The sequence below is a fragment of the Physella acuta genome, unplaced genomic scaffold (assembly GCF_028476545.2).
Source record: "Physella acuta isolate Inbredline_101_S28 unplaced genomic scaffold, ASM2847654v3 ptg001848l, whole genome shotgun sequence".
In the NCBI taxonomy this organism is placed as follows: domain Eukaryota; kingdom Metazoa; phylum Mollusca; class Gastropoda; family Physidae; genus Physella; species Physella acuta.
The window spans coordinates 156,006-175,501 of NW_026733357.1; the positions used below are offsets into that span (position 1 = coordinate 156,006).

At 36.5% G+C, this 19,496-nt stretch overlaps 1 protein-coding gene across 2 annotated transcripts in view; it reads right to left on the minus strand.

The window, feature by feature from the left end:
* Nucleotides 1–19,033, minus strand: part of LOC131930790 (serine/threonine-protein kinase TBK1) — a 79,287-nt gene extending 60,254 nt beyond the window's left edge. Inside the window, exon 1 of one of the 2 annotated variants that reach the window (XM_059287410.1) lies at nucleotides 19,013–19,033. The gene's annotated coding sequence lies outside the window, so the exon portion shown is untranslated. Of the gene's footprint in view, nucleotides 1–15,924; nucleotides 15,943–19,012 lie in introns of those variants that run through there. The other variant, XM_059287412.1, reaches the window with a different exon arrangement.
* Nucleotides 19,034–19,496: the final 463 nt, after the last annotated feature.

Here is a 19,496-nt window from a genome sequence, read left to right on the forward strand (position 1 = left end):
AGATTAAGAAAGTCTGCTACTAACTAGAGTAGTAGGCATATGCTTACTTAGAAATCTAGATGTAGGAAGTTTATGTGTAAATCTAGCAAGACCCAGTTATTTAGTAGTAGGCATTGAATTATGGTTATTAGATCTAGAGTTTAGATTTAGTAATAGATTTGTCAATATTGACCTGAAGTTATAGATTTAATGGCTAGTTTTAATTGCAATTTTATTTATATTTTTGATACGCTTATTATGTATAAAAATGTAAACTATGATTATAAAAATGTAAACTATGATTATAAGACAAAATTTTAAGTATAAATATTGTGTGTAAATCTATTTTTCAGAATACCTGAATTAAATCAGTGCATATAGACCTCTAGTAAACACAGAAGAAAGTACCCTACACATGTTCCAGACAACCTTAACTAAGACTATCAACAAAACATAGGAAATCAAAATGTGTTTTAGAATGAAGATTTCATCTGAGTCTGCAATTTATGAATAACAATATTTGATGCAGGAAAAAATTAAATTCCCTGAAATTATGGGACAAATATATATCACATTAAATAAAGTGCCTTTATCTTTAAATACTTAATAAATTATTAATTTATTTAATAAAAATTGAACTTGTCTTAATCATTGAATTTGTTTATTGATTGTAATTGTTAATGTTATTGTTAGTGTATGAAAATATTGTAAACAACAGTGAGAGTTGTAAAGTTCCTGTTTCTAGCCTGTTTGTCCATGGATCAGATTGCAAAGAGTTCAACTGTTCTGTGAACTTGGCATTCGAAGCCATGATGGGGTCAGCACAATGACAATGCCTTTACTTAGGTACCCCTCATTGCTGGGTGCACAAAGGGACTTTTTACTGACTTAAACCTCAATTTAACTTGAGACTTTGGGTTAGTAGTAATGGCAGTCTAGCGCCAGTGTGTTTTTCTTCATATAAAATTTGCAAGTTAAACACTGTTTAGTTTCCTCAATCACTACAGCTTTCCAAAATCACTGAACTAACACACACAAACACAAAGAACGTATTAAAACAACACTCAATAAAAATAACATAAATCTTAACACTTGATAAAAGATTTATTTAGGATATATCAATATATATTTTTACAATGACCTACAAATACTAAATTGGGATTCATTGGTCAAGCAGTAGAGCACACAATTGATAAACCAGAGAAGTGGTTTGAGGGCTTGAGTACATTATCATTAAGGGTAACTGGCTTGAGATACTGACTTTAAGTGTAAACCACACAACTGTTTTATTGGTCTAAGTAAAAAAAAACAAGACATTATTAATATTATTACAAGTGGAACATGCTTCATCTGTGGAATAATACTTTCATTAACAGTAAAAATAAATATTAACTAGTGTACACAGACACTAAAAATACATGCTTACTGTAAAGCAAAAGTAATTCTTCTAAAACAATGTAATTATACATTAGGCTTATTTAGTCATATCTGTTTATTCTGAGTGATATAGTCAGAATTCTGTAATTATAGCATATTTAATTTCTACTAAGTAAGCCTTGTACAACAGTATGAATATCTAGAATCTAGCTATATAGATTAATTGAAGTTGCTGATTTTTTTTTTAAATCTTTGAATTAAATTTTCAATGTTAAACTAAAAGCTCAATGACAGTAACACAAAGTCAAACAAAGCTTATTACAATTAAACTAATTAGGCCCTAATGCTAGTAATTATTAGATTAATCCAATTTTTAGGCCCACTTTGGGCTTAAATCAAATTTGGAATTTCTAGAGCTATTACTAGATATTAGATATAGAATTTTATCTAGTAATACTGGTACACTATAACTTGTCTATATATATATAACGATAACTATCTCTACGAGGACTAACTACTAAGCAGACGACTAATTAGTAATTACGGTTATTAGGTCTAGCCTACTGTCACCGTGTAATATCTAGTTTATCTACATCTAGTACTAAAAGAAAAAGTAATAGGAAAAGGATTTTTTTTTTTAAAATATGGCATTGATTTAAAATAGGGGCCTATTTATTAAAATGAATAAAGGCAAAGTCTTTATAACTAAATAGGCCTAATTTAAATTAGGGGCCTATAATTAACTATAATATGATTAATACATAGGGGCTAATAACTAATTTAATCAGTTCTTAACTTTCTAAGCAAAAGAAAGTCTAGAAAAAAATGTATGGGCCTACATTCAAAAGTTAAGTCTAAAGTCTAAAGGTTTCTGTTTTACATAAATCTAGCTAATTATTCTATTATTACTAACTCTAGCTTAAATACTAGCTAGCTAACTAAACTAATACTAACACCTATTACTATTATATTAATAAAAGTATTCATTTTAATCATATAGGCCTAGTTCACTATAAAAGAAAATACGCTATAGTCTATATAATATACAGTAACAGGCCTATACTTAATACTATTATTATTATTAATAATTTATTATAGATCTAGGTCTAACTAAAATAAGGCTGAGATCTAGATCTAAATAAAATACATAGGCCCTAGATCTAGTAAATAATACTATTTGACGATTTGTTATAATAGGGTATATTTTTATTATTGTATCTAGATCTAGATCTACTGTTTATAACTTAAACTTTAGACTTAATTAATTAAACTTAAAGTATGATTGTATGACGTATAATTAATATTAATTTTAGGCCTAGTACTTAGTACTAAGTTAGTACACTAAAGTAGAATCTAATTCTAATTACTATAGACTATAGGCCTAGTAATAGTAATTAGTAATTAGTTACTAATTAGGCCTATATAATTACTAAAGTTCTTTAATTAATTCTTTAGACTTGGTCACTTGACTTTACAACCTCTTCTTTACTCTTCTAATAAAATCGGTTTAGACTACGGTCCCTAGATCAGATCAAGATCTAGATTCTAGATCTAGATTTCTAGATCTGTAGTTAGTAGAATCTTCTAGATTCTACCTCTAAAATCTAAAACTAGATCTACTAAAAGTTACTAAAACTCTAAAACTAAATCTAACGAGTCGGTTATATTCTAAATATAATTCTAGAATCTAGATTCTAGACTATATTAAAATCTGAAAAGTCAATTCTTTATCTGGATCTAGATTTAGAATCTAGATCTAGATTAGATTTTAATTTTCTATCTCGATTTCTAGATCTAAATTCACGGAATTCTGATTCTAAATTCTTGAGTTTGTTTTGAAGCCAAAAGCGAAAGTAGCTTTCCTTACTTAAAAAAAAAGATTTAATAAAAATATTCAGATTTGGTTTAAAAAAACGCCAACCGGCAGGACTCCATTTGGACTCCACTTCAACAGCCTATTTATTGCGTAGGCGACAAGATGTGTTTTAGGGATGCTGCAAGATTTGTTTTTTAAAAAAATGCAACAAATATTTTTGGGAATGCGACAAGTTTTGTGAGTTTTTCAAGTGAGGCGCATTGACTACATATCTTCAAACATCTGGCTGAAACTCACCCTTGCTCAGCCAACGATACTAAGGATAGAACTTTTTGCGATTTTAACCCTTTACCGACCGGGGCATCAAAACTATTTTACTGCCCCTTCGACCAGGGGAAAAGACGACGTTTTTTTTTCAACCAAGGCGCTTTAAAAAATATTTAAATAACCACCAACTTTAAAAACATAAAATAAAATTTGTATTCACAATATTGGTCTGAATTTATTATAAATGAATGGAAAATAGCATAACTAATAATAAATTAAAACGACATTACTCGCAGAAAAAACGTAAACAATACACTACTTTTACAAATATTTCTATTAACAATATTTTTTTAATGCTGATTAAAAAAGCAAAACGAATAGGTTGTTTGCCCTGAAAGACGAATAATTATATGGCCCTTTATTTGAAAACCAGTATTGAGGGAGGGCGGGGACACATTTTATCTTCTAAAGTGAAAGTGGCCCTCAATCACTGGAAGTAAATAGAGCCTACACTTCAATCGTCTGCTATTTTTTAGGGTGCCCAACCAAGCAGAAAATGTCTAGCAACCTCTGCGAAAGGAAACTGTTTTACCGCGCTATCGGGTCACTGACTAGTTAAAACGAAAATAAAAAACCAAACGGGGTTTCCCGGCTGTTTATTTTTAAAACGTTAATTGGGGGTCTGTTTTGATAAGGGGGTCCACTGTGTTGGTCTGTTAGGGCGTGTTCCAACCTAGACTAAAGTACATCTCGGCGTTGTTGAGTTGGTAAAAATATTTTTATTTTCGCGAACGCAATCTAGATCTATATGCAAATGGGCAAAAACAAAACGTACAATAGACCGGATGGGAGGGGGCGTAATTGATCCTCCATGAAGATTTAAGCTACATGATGTGTTTGTGAAGGACGGGGTTATTTGATGGTAGAGCGTACTTCGCTCTTAAGTCTAGTGTTGGAAGAAATTCTCTCCAACAAAAATTAAGTATGATGTTTCAATGTGTTATGCGCCATCGTTGACTCAGATTTCAGGCTGCTTTTCTTTTTGGATTTGCTTCCATAACCTTTGTCCAACCAAGAACAAACTACAAGGCAGCCGATGTTTGATTTTGGAGTTATCTTTCCAAGATGAGTGGCTGTTCCCAGATATCGAGCCTCATCTGCCCGGGGGTTCGAACTCGGGACTTTTCGGTTTAGCGAACAAGAACTTAACCGACTCAACCACACCGACCTCACTTCTAACTCGAAAGTCTCAAGTTGGGTGGATCCACCCTGCTCTGATGGGTACCTGACTCACGTTTGGGAAAGTAAAGGCGGCTGAGCATCATACTGATCACACTATTCCTTCATATGCCGAGGTCACAGAAACAGGCGAACTCTACTTTATCTGGCCCATGGATTGCCAGGTTCGAAAGGGAAACTTTGCTCTTTATATAGTATGGAAAGACAGCAACTTATAAAAAATTAGTAGATCACCCCCCCCCCTTCTGCATGAACTTGGGGAGTGACGGTCAAAGATACATGTTTCTTAGATCACAACAATAGGAAAACATTTTTTGACTTCTTACATGGCAATCAAACTTTCGCAACAAGAATAAATATACCCGAAAATTGTAAATGATTTTATAAAACACAAATTATATTATTTAAAAAAAATAAATTATGGCTTTTTTTTGTGTGGGATTGGTAAGAGTTTGTAAGGTGGGTGTGTAAAATAAATAAAAAAAATGCCAAGTCATTTCCCGGACTATCCCTTATTAAATAAATCATTGATTAGAAGGGGATATATTTGAAATCGTCCATGTACAGCCAATACTATTTTTAAAAAAAATGGAAATCCCCTTTTTCCGCTGAAGCATCTGAACAGATTTATGAGCAGAAGCGCTTCGTGTCGTGTAGCCTCAGGTAGCATACCATCTGGTGTTTGTTCAACCCCTGAGGGGCGTGGCATCGAGCACACATATTCGTGGTGAACTTAGTCCCAGGTTCCAAACTTCCCCACTACAACCCCTGAAGGGCGCGGCATCGAACACACATATCATGTGGTAAACTAAGACTTAGTCCCAGGTTCCAAACTTCCCCACTACACCTATGATACTAGTACTAGTACGTTACGGGAGTGTTATAATTCACCCTGTGCCGCAGGTTTTGTTATTTCAGGGCGTGCTTTATCTAGCTGACCCAGCTAGGGTGTGACGCGCCCCGATTTGGCTGTAATTGCTGGAGACACGCCTTCGACCAACTGAGAAGGTCATGAGAGTACTTCAATTTTTTTTTTAAATCTCAAGGGTTATTAATATGCATAACTTATGATAAAGGTGTGTTTCGGCTATCTATATCAAAGTACATTTTCAAAACGAACAGATTTTAAAATTAACTAATATTTTCAAGAAATATTTAATTCTTAAAACAATATTACGTTGTTTATGAACTACTAAAACTTATAAAAAATTTAAACTAACTTTTTAAAGAAATAAAAAAAAAAAAAAAAGAAAAAAATAATGTAAGTAAATTAATTTGATTTAATTTTAACATTTGGAATGTCTTGTTCGGAAATATGTTTTTTAGATCAGTGACGTAGCCAGGAATTGGTCGTGGGAGGGGTTCAAATATTTTTCCATTTGTATAGAAATATATATATATATATATATATATATATATATATATATATATATATATATATAATTAGGGGTGTGAGTCCATGGGAGGGGCTATACCCCCCCCCCCCTTTGCCTACGCCACTGCTTTAGATTCTACAAACACAACCAATGATCCAACTAGTTTAAATCTCTTACAATTTAATGGAAACATTTAACAACTACCCTATAATCTTCTATTCCAACTTGAAGCGAACGGAGATTTTTCTGAGGAATCGATGTAGTATTTTTGCAACAGCTATAGAAAAAAAAAACAATAATACTAATTCGTGTACAGACAAACTCGTTGTAACATTTGTGTACCATTTGTGTATACAAAATGTTCACGAACATTAAGTTTTAAAATTTATTACCTGATTCATTTGACCTATTGTAATATCTTATTAAAAAAACATTCAATATTCTTGGCTTTTTTATTGTACGTCAAGCTTTATTTTCTCACACTTAAATCATCGGAACACACTTGGCATTTATAAAGTGTGGACGTATATGTTAGGTCCAATTAAGAAACCCAGTGTTTCTTTCATGCATCACCCAGGATGTTTGTGGAGGTTGGGGAATACGTTCACAGACACCGATTTCTTCAATGAAATAGAAAATGTATTCTTTAACCCCCACCCCCTCCCCGGATGTGGATGTTTCAAATACCTGCCCTCCCTTTTGGAGCTAATTGTATGAAAGAAACCCTGATTTTTAGAATCAATGTGCAATATATCCCTAAGTCACAATTGTGCTTTGATTCGTGTGTTATTCTTATTTGGTTTTTAGTTTTATTAAGACACTCTTATTTATGTGTTAAAACATTGCAAGTATCCAACAAATTAAATACATTATCTCCTGTTAAAAAAAAAACCCACCAAAGTGCATGCACTATTGAAGAATTTTTCAACAAAAGCAACATTTTCAAAGTTCGTATTTTAAAACGACGGTTGATTGAGATAAGAGGTTTTTTTCTCAAAAATATGTTTTTATATTTTGTTTAAAAACAAACCAAACAACAAAGGAGAAGGGAAATCCCAGTTTCCGTTTTACGTGAAAATACTAGAACAACAACGCCAACCGAAACTCATTATATAATAGAACAACAACATAACTCGTTATATAACAGAACGACAGTACAACCTATAACAGAACAGAACAAACAATAACAACATAACTATTTACTTATCAAAACAACATAGCTCATTACATACAACAACAACATGATCCATCATATAACACAGCAACAACATAACTCATTACCAGAGGCGTAGTGACCCTTCCCGGCGCCCGGGGACATAATTTTAAATTGGGCGACTCCCTCCCGGGGACAAACTTTCAATTTGGCGACCCCCCCCCCCCTATATTTAAAAAAAATTTTAAATGCAAAACTGCAGCTAAAATTAGCTTTTAATTTTTTTTCCAACCCATTTTGGCGCCCCCTTACGTCGGCACCCGGGGACATATGTAACCCCCACCCCCCCTCGCTACGCCTCTGCTCATTACACAACAGAACAACATAGCTCATTACATAACAGAACAACTACATAACTATTTACAGAACAGAACAACATAGCTCATAACATAATATAGCAACAACATAACTCATAACATAATATAGCAACAACATAACTCATTACACGACACAACAACATAACTCTTTACATTATAGATCAGCAACATAACTCATCACACAACAGAACATCAACATAACTCATCACACAACAGAACATCAACATAACTCATCACACAACAGAACATCAACATAACTCATCACACAACAGAACATCAACATAACTCATCACACAACAGAACATCAACATAACTCATCACACAACAGAACATCAACATAACTCATTACACAACAGAATAACAACATAACTGTTTACATAACAGAACATCAACATAACTCATCACACAACAGAACATCAACATAACTCATCACACAACAGAACATCAACATAACTCATCACACAACAGAACATCAACATAACTCATCACACAACAGAACATCAACATAACTCATCACACAACAGAACATCAACATAACTCATTACACAACAGAATAACAACATAACTGTTTACATAACAGAACATCAACATAACACATCACACAACAGAACATCAACATAACTCATCACACAACAGAACATCAACATAACTCATCACACAACAGAACATCAACATAACAGAACAATATAACTCATTACAGAACAACACCTCCAACAGAAACTCTTTACACAACAGACACAAGTCATGCCGTTTATACAGTCCAATTTCTTTTAGTTTCCGCACCCGCACACCATCAGTATCAACTCCAAAAGTTGTAAACGAAGAACATTTTTTTTCGTGTTTAAAAATCCCTTTCATTTCCTATAAAACGAGAGCGATTACGAGATATTTTTCTGAAAATACGTTGACTCGTTTTTATAGCCTGCTTTATATCACGGAGACCATTAATAACTCAATGTGACTGTGGGAAGAATATGAAGCAACAGTCAAGGGGGAGGGGGTGCACAGCCCGCACAGGTGACGCCATTTAGGATGTGACACCGAATCGGAAAATCGGAAAAAACTTAAGTTTTGTCCAGTTTAAAAAAAAATTAATAAAAATGTAGAGAAGAGGGTTATCTCAAACCCAAAATGTAAACCGTTGGTATAGGGGGGGGGGGGGGGTGGGGGGGATGACATCCTCAGTTACCGCATCGGGTGACGCCCATGCCAGTGACGCCACTGAGTCATGGAAATAGACAAGACACTAGCAATTAAATAACAAAGAGCTTGATCAAATGGAGCGATTTTGACTCTAACCAAACTTTTAGTAGCAGGTATATAGTAATTTTAACCAAAAACATTCTAACATAATTTAGTTTTCTTCACAAATTTAAAAAGATTTTTTTTTTACATTAGCAACCAATGCTTTCATTGTTCAGTGCATTGAAAAGTTTATTAATACTGAATGTTGTATTTTTATATCTTAGATCACAACTTTTGTCTGTCTGTGTGTCGTGGTCAAATTTTGTACTTAATTTTTTTTTACTTTGATAAATATGTAAAATATTTAAAATCGCAAGATAATGATCACGTTTTGTACGTGTTTCGGCCTAATTAAGAACGAACTTAATTGAAATAATACAATCAGAACTAATTGTTTTTAAAAAAATTAAAATAAAACAAACTTGGCTAAACTAAGAATGTAAAATAAATAAAAAATTCTTTATTAAAGGCCATGAATTCTTCGTCTTTTCGTGTATATTTTGTTTACACGTTTGACATGTTATTTTAACATTTTTATTTTACTTTGTTCTACGTGAAACTGGAGTTGTATTAAAAATCAGTCTGTATGCTACTTCCCTTTCTTTTGTTGTAATACGTTTAGTATGTAGGTTTTCTAAATGTATCTTTAATGTCTATTATATTTTGTTACCTGGCCCAAATAATTCTGTTGTATAAGGGTGTCCCTTGTTGTTTGATTAGGATGTCGTATGTTTTTTGTGTGTCTTCCCCAATAATGCTTTTGTTTCCTTGGAATGTTGCTAGCATTTCTTTATAAAAGCTGCCTTTGTCATTTCCCCCATAGTGTGGTGTTGTGATGTTTAATTTTAGAATGCTCTTTATGTTTAACCCCATGTAGTAATGGATGAAAGTGTGGTTCTATCTTTATTCTATCTAGATGTTTTAATCGGAGGTGTTTATTTTAGTATGAATGTCGTGTAGCCCTATACCTCCATTTAATTTGTTTTGTATTAAGGTTTTGTGCCTAATGTTTCTAATCGTGTTTTTGAAAATGAACTCTTTAATGAGCTTGTTTATTAAACAAACAAACAAACAACCACGTGAAATCTCCCTCACTTTTTTACGACTTACGCTTCTACTAAGGAAAGAAAGTTTTTAAAATATTGTTTCATTTTTAATGCATTCAAAAGTTTGTTATTATGAAGGTTTTTGGTTGTTTTTTTTTTCCTCATATATTTTTTTATTTTTCCACAGCAGTGAGTCAATTGACACCCCCCCCCCCTACACACACCTACCCACCATGCTTGTCGCAACGTGCGTACGGCCATGTTTTCAGATGAATGAAATTATCTTCATTGACACTATTTCGTTTTCCAAGAAAATGTTACCCGCATTTTCCAAGGCCTTTTCACTTTACCGCAGTGAACGCCCCTTAGCATGTCTTTTCACGAGAAAAATGGAAAATAATAAAATACTTAAAAAAAACTTTTAAAAAAACCACGTTTTTCTTGTGGACTAAAAAGTAGAAAATAAATTCTTTTGTGCTTCCTCGAGCTGTGCAGGTTCTTGTGATGACTGACAAAAAACGTGGGTACGTTCACCATCAAATTTCCCGACCCATCTGCCCGACCCACGTTTTTTGTCAGTCATCACAAGAACCTGCACAGCTCGAGGAAGCACAAAAGAATTTATTTTCTACTTTTTAGTCCACAAGAAAAACGTGGTTTTTTAAAAAGTTTTTTTTAAGTATTTTATTTTCTCCTTTTTAGTCCGTTGCTACACATGAAAAACGTGGTTTTAAAAAAAGTTTTTTATATAGTTTATTTTCTACTTTATCTAATGACTTGATTAAGTATGACTTGACTAAGTGTTTATAAATACACGGACTAAAAAAATCTTGAGCGACCAGGATTCGAACCTAGGTTGTCGCGGCCACAACGCGAAGTACTAACCACTATACGATCACGGCCAGCGCGCTCACATCGATTGGGGCCGAAGTAACTGTGTCAATAAGCCTCCAGTCTTGTCGGTATCTTTAGAAATCATGTCCTCAATTTTATGGTCCTTGGGGCGTAATTAAATTAAGCTAATTACGGTCTCTAATTGCTAGTTTTTATGATTGCATCTGAAATTGTTAGGCGAAAGTAGCCTGTATGCCAAATTTCAGATCTGTAGAGCAATCAGAAGTGGGCTAATTTTCGATGTCAATTTTAACAACAAACAAACAAATCCACAAACGCGAAGCTGAGTTAAGAAAAACGTGTTAAAAATAAAACTAATCGGGGAGTCAAAAACATTTTCCTAAATTTTTTTTTCAAGGTTAAAAAAAAAAAAATCTAACTTCCGTTGTAATTGTTCAGCAAAAGCAGAAGTAGAATGAAATAACCGTACGGGATTTCGCGCCTTTTTTTTCCCGGTCGTCTGTCCGCTTGAATAAAATGTAATTGTAAGGTTGATATGAAGGTCAGAGTGCATTTACACCAACCTGCGACCTGTCATTTTGTTGCTAAGTTGAGGAACTCTAATAGCATGGCTTGGCATATTTTCTCTTCATTTGGTAACGTTACCTTTGTTAAAATGTTTAATGGTTTAACGCTGTTAATTTGTGTGGGGAATACCTAAGACATACGCCAGGGGAAACCACCATGTATAAGACACATACACGAGGAAAGGCTCCAGTGGTTACCGGGCGCACACGGTAATTTGAAAAAAACGGATTATTTGTTAATGAAAATAAAGCTCCAGTACAGAGCTTGATCTTAGATGCAGAGGCGTAGCGATGGTGGGGGGGGGGGGGTACATATGTCCCCGGACGCCGACCCTAGGGGCGCCAAATTTGGTTAAAAATAAAAAAAATTAAAATCTCATTTTAGCTGCAGTTTTGAATTATTCTTTTAAAAAAATATATATTTGTGTGCTTACCGCTGCATATTCTACTCTACACACGAAAATAATTGTATTCTAATAATAAAAAAGGTTGCCTGTTCAATAGTTAGCAATTGTTCTGTTGGTACGGTTCGTGCTTGTAAATGTATATTTTTGATGTTTATTTATTTTTGATCCTCTTCCTTGTTGTATTTCCAAGAAAGCGTGTTGACCGCTTGAAGAGTACTCATCGGTTTCCATTCTATTTCCTTCAACTGCAGGAAGGTAATTGTTTATCGATCAGAGGACACAGCTTTGAAAATATGGTTGAAAACCATATTCTAATTCATCATGTAATATTTTTGCTACATTGTGCGTATAGAGGCTGCTAGAAAACCAATATTGCTTCGAGATTTTCTAGCGTTGACGGGCGACTTTTATTTTCAACACATACACACTTCTCATACAAACACACGCACGCACGTACGAGCACACACATATATAAGCACATTGCACGCACAAACGAACACACCATCCAAACACTCGCACGCACGCACACACGAATAGACACACACACACACACCTACAAACCCGCGTATACGCACGCGAGTACTACACACACGTGCATTTGTTATTGTTCCTATGGTTAAGATCACGAAAATTTACATGTTATAGGATTAGTATCAATGCTTTTTCTTATTTCTACCTTTCAGACTTTAGAATATGTACTTACCAAAAACGTATACGAAACTTTAATAACGAAATGGGATTGACCAAAAAAGCGTATAGTTTTTATAATTTCTGTATTGAAAATCACCAGGAAAAGGAAATGAGATTTAGGACGAAAATAGCAGTAGTAATATATTTACAACATCCCATAAACAATGGTAACTGTACGTATATTTTGCATTGATATTATTCAACACTAAATGTTTATAATGCTGTTTATATTAGTCGGCACCACAATAGCGGCACATTTGTCTGGGTACAATATAACAGGACGATAACTGTTGTTTTGTTGTTAATCTTCGTACCTGAGATAGACTAGAGTACATCCTCTTGCATATGAATCGATACCCTTGTCAGGTACCACGGCTAGTCTCAGATAGTAATGTCGTGTCGTGTGTTTACTCTCATGTGTTTACGTTTATGTGTTTACACAAACACAGTGTTGTAAACAAGGTAGTTATTTTTTCATAAAAATTATATATTTATTTTTTAAAAATAGCTTTTCATTCGTTGTATTTTGGAGTTGTGAAATACCTCAGTAGGGTGACTGAGGGGAGTGTGTGTGTGTGTGGGGGGGGGGGGGGGGGGTTAACTAGAAGGAAGAAAAAAAAACATTATCTGCCCCCCCCCCCCCCCGAAGAAAGGCTACCGAAATGAAATTTAAATAGAAAATATATACTTTTAACAATGTCCGCCCCCCCCCCCCCCCGAAAAAAAGCCTACCGCCCCCCACCCCCTGAAAATTTCAAGTGCCCCCCCCCCCCCACCGGAGAAAAAAGTCTGGAAGAAACACTGCGAGTGGAAGGGGGGGGGGGGGATAAGTGTCAATGCTGAGCTTTAATCTAAAATACATCCACGCTGAAAATTCGCCAACATTAAACCCTGACAGCCTCTAACGGATGTTAAGGTCCTCTCTCAACTGATTTAACACAGGAAAACATAATTTGTAGCTCATGTTCCAGCGTTAAGAAGTTATAGACGGGCGCCAAGAGTCAAATGTAAAGACCGCCGTGTTGAAAGACGACAGAAAGTTGTTCAGGATTAAATACAAAGACCGCATCTCCAAATACACTGTGCCAGCAGGGTGTCAAAGACTTTTCTACAAGTCTAAGTTCCGGGTAAAAGAGGAAAAAGACAGATAAAAGAAATCACAAGAGAACGATATCAAACATGGACAGGTCTGCAACAGTGGCGTAGCTAGGTGATGGCGGGTGGGGCGGCCGCCCCGGGCGCCAACCGTAATGAGGTGTCAAAAAGGGTAGAAAATTTAATTTAAAAGCTCGTTTTAAGCTGAAGTATTGCATTATACATAATCAGAGTTATGAAAATAAACGACTATAAGACTTTACAACCGGATTTAGCTGCTTTCTATATCAATTCTGTGGCACCGAAATAGAAAATGTTACGGGTAAGTAACTGGTAAGAAGCGCCTAAAACCTTTCAAATTGGGGTAGAGGCGCTTTTTCGGAGACAGGAATAGCTATTTATAGAAATGGGAGGGAGGGGTGCAAAGTTGATGGTCCGCCCCGGGCGCCGGAATATGTCGCTACGCATCTGGTCTACTACTGGGGGGGGGGGGGGGGAGGTGAGACACCAGAGGTGGTAGAAAGCAGGTCTTAAAACGAGTCTTAAAACAGATCTTAATGCGGTATAAAAACAGGTCTTAAAACAAGTCTTAAAGCAGGTTTCAAAACGAGTCTTAAAACAGATCTTAAAATAAAATACTTAAAAAAAAACTTTTTAAAAAACCACGTTTTCTTGTGGACTAAAAAGTAGAAAATAAATTTTTCTTCCTACCCTAGGGGATCTACCAATGACTGCTCGTAGATTTTGTGCTTCCTCGAGCTGTGCAGGTTCTTGTGATGACTGTTCATACATTTGATGACAAAAAACGTGGGTCGGGCAGATTTATGATTAAAGCGAAAAGCACACAACTCACGAATTTTGGAAATGTAATGGTGAACGTACCCACCAAGGCAAAAAATCGTAGGGTGCAAAAAGGGTGCAAATCGAAAGTTCGAGGGGGGTGCAAATCGAAAGTTCGAGCGAGGGGGGGGGGGGTGCAAATCGAATGTTTGAGGGGGGGGGTGCAAATCGTAAATTGAAAGTTTGTCACCGGGAAGAGTCGCTACGCCTCTGGGGGGGGGGGGGGTGACACCATTAAGTACCGCACCGGGTGACACCCGACCTCGCTACGCCACTGGGTTCAACCTAGCTTAAACCTGGTCAAATTTAGACCTAAGAGCTACGAATACAAGGAACTTAAAATCATGAGAGCACACCTTTCTAACACAACGTCTGTCTAGGTATAGATTAGAACGATTACTTACGTATGCCATTTATTTATGTAGGGAAAAAGCTAACGAAGTAATTTTACTTCCTTATTTGATTTGATAGCAGTTAACTGGCAGGTTAACCAACAGTTTATTGAATACAAGCAGAGGCGTAGCGAGGGGGGGGGCGGGGGGGGGGGGGTGACACCATTAAGTACCGCACCGGGTGACACTCGACCTCGCTACGCCACTGAATACAAGAAGTTTTGTCTGGGCTTCAGTTTGTACATTTTGTTGATTTTCTACATTATTAATTAGAAAATTACTACTTAAGAAAAGTTAGCTACCTCGATCATCGCTAATGAGCTAATATATATTAGCAAACTCAATCATTGCTAACGAAGTAAAGTTAATTATTTTGACTATGTCAGCCACCACAATCATTGCTAATTTAAAAAAAAAAAAAAAAACTGTTTTGAAAAAAAATCTTTGCCATTTGAAAGCAAGTGTTGTTAAGATCAAATTAACCAATTATAACGTCAAAAAAAGTGTATGCACAATGTGTTATAGCTACAGAGGGTCGTCCAAAAGTGACGTCACACTCGGTGGGGGAGAGGGGTGTAGGTAATTTTGTGACGTTGTGTGATGAAGGGGAGGGGGGGGAGGTTAAGATGCTGCGACGTCACACTTTTGCATTATAAAAAAAAGCAATGCTATAAAACGAATTTTAGACGTTATTTCGCTTTTTAGAAAACTGTTTTAATAAATTGTAATAGGAATTGATTAAAAGACTCTATTTTGACAGGGTTCAGACAAAATTTTAGAAAAATATCGGTTTTAATAAAAATTAAATTGCAATTTTGAGGGGGGGTCGTAGGTTGAGGTGTGACGTCATTTTAGGGGGGGGGGGGGCTGGCTTTTTTGACGACGTGTGACGGAGGTGAGGGGGGGGGGGAGGTAAAAATCGTCCAAAAAAAGCGTGACGTCATTTATGGATGACCCCCAGCTAAATATCCCACTGTATCAGCGATTATGGCTGCAGCTTAACAACGTATTTTATCAATCATCTATTATAGCTGTGGCTAAACAGCACACTCTAAAATTATGTCCTACAACTATCTTTACTGCAGAAAAAAAACACCAAAATGCATCGATTTAATGCTACCAACACTGCCATAAAATATCAAAATGATCTAGTTAACACAATTTGCTATAGCTACTTATCAAAGTGTATTAACAAATACTATACCTGCAGCTAATTATCAAAGCGTATTAACATATACATCTATAGCTGCAGCAACAGAAAATGCATACACATATAACAATGATTCTACATACTGTATTGACCGACTTTGATGCTGTTTCCTCTTTAGGCTTGATCGGGGGAAATACCACCACAATTATTCTTGGAAATGTATTGCTATTATTAGCATCACAACCTCCCAAACTCGATGTTTATTGTTGTTTCTGTATTGTACAAGTAAGCTGATACATAATCAGGATAAAACATTTAAAGAATCCAGTTGCATTTGAGAGACATGTTCATTTTTTAATTAATTTAAAAAAAAATTTAAAAAAAACCGGGAGTGATCTCCCCTAAACTTTCTCAGGGAGGTGTAAAACGTGGAGATTTGCAAAAATCTCGATTTTTTTTTTTGCACGATTACAATACTTTCTTTATACTTTGTATATTACTGTATACGTCACGAGAAAGTAAAAAGACGGGGTAAGTTGAGGGACAGACACAAACGCACACTGGTTGTAATTATATGGCGCCATAGTCTAACAGACGATTGGATGTTTGCGCATTGTAACTATGTCCCCGGGCGCCGACCTTAGGGGTGCCAAAAATGGTTGGAAAAATAAATTGAAAGGTTGAGGGGGGTGCAAATCGAAATCTTGAGGGGGGGGGGTTCAAATCGAAAGTTTGTCCCCCGGGAAGGGTCGCTACGCCTCTGAGGACCCCTTTCACTCCACACAGCTGACGGGCCCACGGGACTGGGTTAAAATTGTTAACCTGTAATAATGCGTCTTTTGAAATTCAGTAACGAAACCTGGGGGGGTGGGGGGTGGAAGAGGGAGAGGGGGTGGACACAGTTTAAAGTATATATTTTCTATTTAAATTATCCTTTTTATTTATATTTCTGTGGGTTGGGGTAAGTTGGAGAGGGGGGAGGGAGGGGGGATTCCAACACCCCCCTCCCCAACACGATGCTTGCTGAGGTGAGGACATTGATGGATTCTGACGCAACATCCATCGGCCGTTCTAATAAGTCATAGCGGACTGTAGGACGACGTCCCGCGTCTGGTGGGGGGGGGGGGGGGGGGTAAGCCTGGTGAGAGCCCACTGATGAGAAGCGACCAACATGTAGCGTTCAACCCAATATCTTCGCGAGGCGCCCACGTCCGCAGATTTGCGAGTTAATTGGAGATCGATACGTCGAGGCCTGCCTGGCTTATGGGAGTCCAACTCCTGAGCCGATATTCCGTGTCATTTGAATAAGTCATAGCACGACCGATAAAATAAATGCTATTGTTGAACTTGCTGGACAGAGGAGAATCACAAATCACAAATTGTTGTGTTGTCGTCGGAGATGCTCATATACAGTGTTTAATTTTCACCTCTACGGACGAAGTTTGTTTTTAACTTTAGACTTCCACCCCCAATCCCCGGAGAAAATGTCTGAAAGAAACTCAGTATACAATGCAATGAGTTCGGTAAAAATGATTGAAAAAAAAAGGATTACAACGTTTAGTTTACTGTAATAAAACTTTAGTGGCGATGTGCTATGTGAGGGAAGGGGGGGATGTAAGGGCTTTAATTAATCGAAATATAAAGTGATTTAAGAAAAAAAAGATTAATTAAATTAATTGGCTGTAAAACTTGAAAGTTATGGAGGGGAGTGGGCTGTCTGGTTTTTTTTTTTTTTTTTTTTTTTTGAAGAAATTTAGTAAGAACGGGGTAACGATCGCATACACCAGTTTCAGGGTTCGAACTCAGGACAGTTCGCGTTAGTAACCGTGCGCGTCAATAACCGTCTACCTCCGGCCACCACCCCACCCCTCCCCCATCCCACCACACCACGTGTAGTATCGATATCTTTGAACGCTATACCACAACAAACCCCCCCTCCCACAAACTGCATCCGCCCCTCTACATTGGTTACACAACTACATTGATACTTGAAACGACTATAAATAACACTGCCAGTTTTCCAGCAGGAAGTTTGCCAATAAGTCAATGTTATTGCATTTTTTTATTACTACGGCTGTCGTTTTAAAGTAGTTTTACAGTATGTCAGTATTGAGTAGACTATTATCTGATAACATTAAAAGTTGATGATAAGCTGAACAGGCGCGAAACAATATTGCTTAGAGCTATACGTTACGTTACGTTACGTTATGTTTTGATACGTTACGTTAGGGTGGGGTTCCATGAGTAGGTACATACCAGAGGTAAATAGAGGGGCAGGTAGATACCAGAGGTAAATAGAGGGGCAGGTAAATGAACTGGGTGGACGAGTGGGTACGGATTAGGGTTAAAACACAACCTGTGGTTCTAATTCGGACACTTTTCTCCGAGGGGGGGGGGGGGGGCACTTAAAACTTTTGGGAGAGGCGGACTTAAATTTCCGTAGGGACACTGGTTGAAGTATATATTTTGTACAAACATTTTTTTTGTTCGGGGAGGGGCGGAAACACTGGAAGAGGGGTGGGGAAGCGGAAGATATGTCTAGAAAGAAACAATGAACACACATTTTGTCTGTGTGTTTGTGTGTGTGTGTGTGCATGCGTGCGTGTATGTGAGTGTATGTCATGCTTGTGTGTGTCTGTATGTGTTTATGTGTATGTTTGTGTCTGTGTGCAGGTATGTGTGTGTGTGAATGTATGTGTGTGTGCATGTGTGTGTGTATGAATGTATGTGTGTGTATGTGTGTGTGTGCATGTGTGTGTGCTTGTGTGTGTGTGTGAATGTATGTGTGTGTATGTGTGTGTGTATGTGTGTGTGTTTGATGGAAAAAGAGAATCTGGAGAGGAAGGTGTATACATGACTGGTTGCTGACACTGTTACTACACTAGGCTGTTGTCAGTAGTTGACTATGTGACATCACGTCTGTGGGGTATGTGATTGTGTCACGAGCGTCCCACATTAACATAAACTACAACTACAAGTTGCACCCCACCAATTACAGCTATATAAACCATATAACAGCTATGTTAAAGTCAATATTTAAAGCTTGCACTGAGTATTTAAAAAACCAGTGGCATTACACATTTTAAAATAAAAACCAGGCATTCTTCGTGAAAAAAAAACAATAAAAAAACAAAAAACTTACTTCAACTAAGCTCCGTCTGACCTGCAACAACATAGATATAAATATTACCAGCGAATTGGGGAATACCCTGCGTGTAATACACAAAAATTGATCAACTATGGTGGGCTGAATGTAGGTCTTGTAACAAATGATTTGCTCAGCACTTTTGACTTACTATAGACAGTCCAAATATATTGGTATAAAAAGTATTTTTTAAAAATTACCTTTTTAGACATAACGTAACAGAGGGCAGGTGAAGTAGGGGTGATGTTTCTGGATTTAAGCATGAAAGGATGGTTGTGGTCAGCAATATACACAGCAGCCTTTACTTTCTCTAGCATGAATAAGGTACCCATACAAGCTGGATGGACTCAGGGACGTCCTGCAAAATCAAATCCCGACTGAGATCCAAACACGAGACTTTCAGGTTCGCAGTTGAGCGCTCTACAATCCAACCACATGCCGGTATATACTTGCCATATACCCTAGCAAGCGCATACAATTG